The following is a 6,528-nucleotide window of genomic DNA, read 5'->3' as shown; positions in this document are numbered from 1 at the left end:
CCCCCTCTTTCCTCAGAGACTGCCCCCTGGTCAGAAACCTGGACTAGGGCAACTACAGTGCAGTGTGGATGGCATCCCTGGGGCAACCTGAGGTCAACTTGGCCCTTCCTCTCCCTCTTCCCTGAGTCCCATCAACTCACACCTAAGTCCTATCACCATGACACTCCCCACAACCTTCAGGGCCCCCCCATCCCACACCCACTACATGCTCCAGCCTCCATCATCCCTCCCCCAGATGATGTGGTCACCCCACTCACGCTTGTCCTCACTATCCCTCCTTCACCTACCCTGTGGTCGCTTTTTCCAAACAAAATTAATCCTACCCCCACACCTCCCAGGTGCCTCAGAATCAAGGCCAGTCCTCTGGGCCCATCTTAAACCACTTCCTCCCCTGTTCTCTACTCCCCCTTTGCGCTAAACAGCTTGCAGCTAACTGAATGGGCCAAGCCCGCCGCCCCTCAAGCCCCAATTGTGCGTGCTGGTCCCTCTGCCTGGGAGAGCCATCCTACTACTCCCTCCCTTAGGACTCAACCCTGGCATCACTTCCTCTGGGAATTCTCTCCTGATCCCCAAAGCCTGGGGCATCCCCCATCCTATGTCTTATTACTCTGCCTTCTACCCATCTGTTTACAGCTGTCCATCTCCCCAGCTAGGCTGTGCGTGCCTTGGGCAGTGCCTTGGAGTAAGGGGCCCAGAATGGGTTCTCCACAGACTAACTGAATGAATAGACAGTTGAACACATGAAGGAAGGAAGGAGGTGACTGTTGAAGGCAGTCAGGAAGGCAACTGAGGGGCACAGGGAAGTGGGCAGAGGAGGAGTCGAGGGAATGGGGCAGCACTACCTGTTCCCCACTTCCAGCCACCTCCCCGTCTACTCCAAAGCCCTTAGATACGGGCCTAAAGTCAGCTACACCTGTCCTGGGATAGCACCCCGGCCCTCCCCTGGGGATGTCGGGCCCAGGTCTGTGAGACAGGCCCTGTGGAGGAGGGACCGTCTTCCCACCACTGGTGGGCCCCTTCCCTACTTTCTTTCGTTTTTTTGTTTTGTTTTGTTTTTTAATTTTTTTAATTGATTTCAGAGAGAAAGGGGGAAAGGGAGAGAGAGATAGAAGCATCAATGATGAGAGATAATCAACTATCGGCTGCCTCCTGCATAGCCCCTACTGGGGATGGAGCCCACAACCCAGGCATGTGCCCTGACTGTAATCGAACTGTGACCTCCTGGTTCATGGGTCGACATGCAACCACTGAGCCACACCGGCTGGGCCCTCCCCTTCTTTCTGTAACTGTTTGCTCCTGCTCCGCAAAACACTGTGCCCCTCACTCTGGGCTGACTGGGAGGGTAATTAGGAAAAGCCACCATCCCCCAAGCCATTAGCACTCAGTGCCGCTTAATTAAGGTAATTAATGTAAAATCATCACCTAATGAGAGGTGGCACTGGCTGTGGCTCACCAGGTGGAAGGCACCAGTTGCAGGTGTGGGGAAGGGGGTAGGAGGGCCTGATGCCAGGCTGGGTGCCCCCCTGCAGGCCTAGGCTGGCTCTACCAGCCCCCCAAGCCTACCATCCCCACTGAAGCCCACTGGGCCAGGCTGGGCTCAGTCCTGGTTTTCTCCACAAAGGAGCAAGATGTTGGCTCTGCCTGCCCCAGCCCTGGCCCAGGCACAAGCCCCACCCTAGCTGCCCACCCTCTCATGTAAGCCCAGTGTCTGTTGCTTGCTGCCGCCACATTTTTTTCATCAGAATGCAAAAGCCGTTACCAGGCAACCTTGAGAGGAAGACCTGCCACAGCCCTAGATTGCTATCAGGAAATGTGGAAGGCAAATGCTGGCCCCACCCTCCACCTCGCCACCAAGGAGAGAGCCATGACGGCCAGAGACAGAGTCTGAGGCCAAGGCAGGGAGGGTCGGAGGGGAAGGGACAGAATCATCCAGGCTGAAGCAGGATTTAAAGTTGTTCCTGCCCTGGCCGGTGAGCTCAGGGGTTAGAGCACCAGCCTGTGCACCGAAAGGTCACGATTTCAATTCCCAGTCAAGGGCACATACCTGGGTTGAAGGTTTGATCCTTGACTCTGGCTGGGGCATGTGTAGGAGGCAACCAATCTATGGGTCTCTCTCACATCGATGTTTCTCTCTCCCCCCTTCCCTCCCTCCTGCCCTTTCTTCCTCTCTCTCTCTCTCAAAAAAAAAAAAAAAAAAGGAAAAAAATATCCTTGGGTGAGGATTTCAAAAGGAATAAAAAGTTGTTCTTTCGGGGCCAGTTCAGGCAATCTCTACTCCTACCCAGGCCTCCTGGCTGCACAGGCCACTTGGGGACCTGGAGAATTACTGACACTGCATATACCAAAACCAAATAGCTAGGTGGAAAAACCAAGGCCAGCAAAGAAATGGAATTGCCCACGGTCACTCAGTTAGTCATTAACTAATGTGTGTTTTTATGAATGAATTTGTTCCACAAATATAACCTGAGTGATTACTAGGTGCCCGGCTCTGTGCGAGGTGCTGGGAACATAGCTCTTCACAGGCAGCGGAGGAGACAGAAGTCATAAACAATGACCACAGGATGCTCAGTGCTGTTGGGAATGGAGTGGGAAGCACAGGGAATTATGGGAATTCCAGGCTGGGGCACACTTTGCCAGTCTGGGGGGACAGAGAAGGCTTTCTGGGGGTGACAATACCTGCTCTGAGACCTGAAGAAGAGAGGCCAACAGCCAAGCCTGGGTTGGAAAGCAGCGGATATGGTACACTGGCCCTTGAAGGCTGCTGAGCAGTTCTGCACCGGTGACTTTATTGCACAGGAGCAGGAAGTAGGCTTAAGAGCTTCTGGATTACACTCCTGCCAGAGGCTAGGCCTGAGCAGTGCCACCCTGCCCAGCCAGGGCTAGCAGCTGGGCTAGGCCATGCTGGGCATTGGAGGGGGGATGGGTGAGGCAGCCAGAAGGCCTAGAAGACAGCCCATTGCTCCTTCCGGCTTGGGGAAAGTCTGTGGCTTCTGCCCATTGTGGGTTAACCCCTGTCTGCCCTGCATGAACGCACGAGGACGGCTAGGGATAAGCAAAAGGGATGGAATCTGGGTAAGGGAGTTGGAAGGAACCAGGGGAAGAAAGGAGCATCCTAAGGACCCACAAATCCCACCCCAGTGCAGGTCAGCCTCACATCATGCTGAGCCCCTGCCATGTGACCGCATCCTTGGCTAAAGTCTGGGGCCCTGGGCGAGACCCTTTCAATGTCCTTCTCATGAGGAATAGCCTCCGGGGTTCCAGAATCCCTGACAGCCCAGCTTTGGACCACAGCCCCTCATACCCTGCTTCATGCCCTGCCCCACACTCCCTTCAGGGCACTGCAGATATCTGTGCTTGCTAAGGCCAGGAGTCTGAGCCGCCCACCGCAAGGAGGCCAGCTCAGAGAAGTCTTGCCCGCTTCGGCGGGGGTTCAGGCACTGGGCGAGGCTCTTTCTTGAGAGATCCAGAGAAGCCCTTTTATGATGGCTTTATAGGTCCCATCCCCTCCAAGCAGCCAGTCTCCCCTGGGGGCTCCAGGTCTTTCTGGGCCTGGCACATGCCTCTGACTGTGCTTGGCATTCCAAGAGCCTTCCCACTGCCAGCCTCCATCCTGGCTTGGTTGCTCCCTATACCATCTGGAGCCTGGGCACAGCTGCCCACTGTCCCTGCCCTAGTGCCCCAGGTGGCCCCATTGGAACACACTTCTCTCATGCCAGGCCAGCTGCCAGTTTAATAGCCAAAGCACCTAGTTCCCTGTCATATCAAGAGGTGAGATTTCTGGCTCCTGGAAGGTTCATTTGAGGGGGGCCAGCGGGGTACAGGCAGCTATAGCTCCATAGATTTAGGCCCCTCTCCCCATCCTTAAAGCAGACCCTACCCCATAAGAGTTTATGAAAGAGCATCCGTTCAGACAGAGCACAGAGGCTGCTCTGCAGAACTGGAACTGAATTTCCAGTCCTACCTAGCTCTGCAGCCCGTCTTGGTGACTGGGCTCAGCCCCTCACCTTCCCTGGACCTCAGTTTCCCTCTCTGTAAAAGGAGATTGAAACAGAAGGCCCCTCCCAGTTAGTCACTCTGAGTCTGCCTCTTTTCCTTGGTTCAGAAAGCTCCCTCCTGGGCCATACTGGGCAGTGGCACCTCACGCCCTTGACCCTGCTTCCCAGCAGCTGCAGAACCTGGGCCAGGGAGAGGGTGGTTCCCAGGCACAGTGCTTCCGAGGCAGAGCCCTGGCAGGCCTGCGGGTGGGGTGAGTCCACAGCCAGCTATCATCATGGCGAAGGGCATGGCTTTACCAGAGGAGGGCGCAGGTCTCCTCAAGAAGGGAGAGAGGCCTGTGAATGCTCTGTCCACTCTGTGCTGAGCCCCGTACAGGCAGAATCTAACTTAATCCTTAAAACCCCCGGAAGTGGCAGGATTATCCTATTTCACAGATGAGACTGGGATTCAGAGAAGTCATGGGACTTCCCCAAGGACCTTTCAACTTATCAGTGATGGAGCTTGGATTGATCCCAGGACTCAAGAGCCCCTGTCCTTCCACTAGCCCAGGAGATTGGCCTGGGTGTGGCATTTCCAAAGGAGTTCAGGTGGGGACAGTGGGGGGGTGGGGAGGCTCCACCTCTGACCCCTTCTCTCAGCCCAGCCCTGCCTGCTCCTGTAGGACACCCACCTGCAATTCTCCCGTTTGGGGGAGGGGCTGGGATGCTGTGCCTGAAGACAAAGCCCTGGGCCAGGAATCAGGAGCACTGGCCTGGAGTCCTGGTTCTGCCTGGGAATTACTGTGTGACCCAAAGAGGAGCTCTCACTTCTCTGATTACACTTTCCCTCCGCTATGGAGTTGAAGTCAACACAGCCTGTCCCGCTTCCCTTATGGAGATTTTGTGAGATCCGAAAGGATAATGGGTGTGAACGAGCTTTTGAACTCATGGGGGAGATTGTGATTATACTATTGTTGGCATGAAAGAGCACGTGAACCTGAAGGAGTGTACAGATGTGAGGACGCACTTGTGCCGGGCCATGTGTTTGAGGGAGCTGTGTGCGTGCAAGTGGGCCTATGTCAGAGGACACACGTGTGTGTCCGTGGCCAGGAGAGTGTAATGGAGCAGGGACTGTGGTCCGTTGGAGGGGGTGTGAGGCTCAGGTGCGAGGAATGGGGCTCACACACAAGTCATCCTTGAGCTCATCCGCCTGTGCAGGGTTGCACTAGGGCAATTGTGTGCAAAGACTTGTGGCGCTGTCACACCATTAGGGCCTGTTCTGGAGACCCGACTGGCAGCTTCTATGGGGACAGACAGGGCGGTCAGGCTGATGGTCTGGGGGATGGCAAAGGGCAACCTGCGTCCTCCCCACCTCCCATCCAGGAAAGAGTCAGTCCCCTCAAAGTGGCTACATTTCCTTCCTTGAACTGACCCTCTGGTGGCTTGGAGTCTGGAGTCCTATGGGAATTGTCCTCATCTCCCTCTGCTTCTCTCTTCCCCCTGCATGGCCCCCAGCTCCGCTCTTGTCACTGGCTAGAGGTGTGAGAAGACAGTCCCCATGAGCAGAACTGACATTTCAATCTGTCTCCCAAGTTCTTCAGGTGCCGGCAAATTGCATCAAGACTTCATCACCATCCTTGTCCAACACCCAGCCCTGGCTGGCTCTGTCAGGCCTGGCCCTCAAACAAGCGACAAATTACATTCCAGCTTCTGCAGCAGGCCTGCAAGTAGGTGTCGGAAACCTGAGGGACCAGACAGAATCTGGCCAAGAGCAGGGCGCCTTGTGGATGTGACCCCCAGGGAACCAGGGCCCTCTCAATTCCATGCACTCATCACAACCGTCACCACCACGCGGGGCTAGGAGCCAGGCCAGCTTAAGGGGGCATTGCCTTCCCCAGACCAGAGGGAGCCAGAGGCCTCAGCTCCCAGTTTTCCCAGCTTGACAGGCTTCTGGGGGGAAGGATGGCTGGTGGGAACGTAAATCTCAACATCTTGCAAAAAGCCAAGTCAGGCCAAGTTCCAGCTCCCTGCTGTGCCTGGCAGGCCTGGGGCCTGCGAATAAAGATGTCTGGGAGTCTATCTGCGGGTGACAGCCCCACGAGGTTGGGAGGAAAGGAGCTGCATTTTGCCTCCAGCAAAGCAAGACTCTGCTGCTCAACACTTGTGTGTGACCTTTTGCAAGTTCCTTAGCCTCTCTGTTTACTTATGGAGATTTTACCACCTACCTGATACAACTGTGGTGAGGCTGAAATAATACCCATAAATGGTACGAGGCTTGGCATGTTGCGGGTGCTCTGGAAATGGTAATTATTGTTGTTGCAATGATGCTGTTGCTGCTAGCAAAGCAGCAGGGTCAGGAGCTGGAAGTTAGAGGTCAAAAGGGTGTTTAAGGGAACTAGAAAAAAATGCTAACTCATTTCTACTTCTCTGCCTTCCCTTTCTGAGTAATTTCCCAGGAGAGATGTCCTCCCTTCCTTCTCCTCCTTCCAGTCCCTCCTCCTTCCAGTCCACCGTCCCCCGCCAACCCCCACCCCACCCCCCCTCCCGCCCAGGC

At 55.4% G+C, this 6,528-nt stretch overlaps 1 protein-coding gene across 2 annotated transcripts in view; it reads left to right on the top strand.

The window, feature by feature from the left end:
* Positions 1 to 6,528, top strand: part of SEZ6 (seizure related 6 homolog (mouse)) — a 36,979-nt gene that overhangs the window by 14,301 nt on the left and 16,150 nt on the right. The gene's annotated exons all lie outside the window — the stretch shown is intronic.

The sequence above is a fragment of the Myotis davidii genome, unplaced genomic scaffold (genome assembly GCF_000327345.1).
Source record: "Myotis davidii unplaced genomic scaffold, ASM32734v1 scaffold363, whole genome shotgun sequence".
In the NCBI taxonomy this organism is placed as follows: domain Eukaryota; kingdom Metazoa; phylum Chordata; class Mammalia; order Chiroptera; family Vespertilionidae; genus Myotis; species Myotis davidii.
This window is presented reverse-complemented; position numbering and strand designations above follow the sequence as displayed.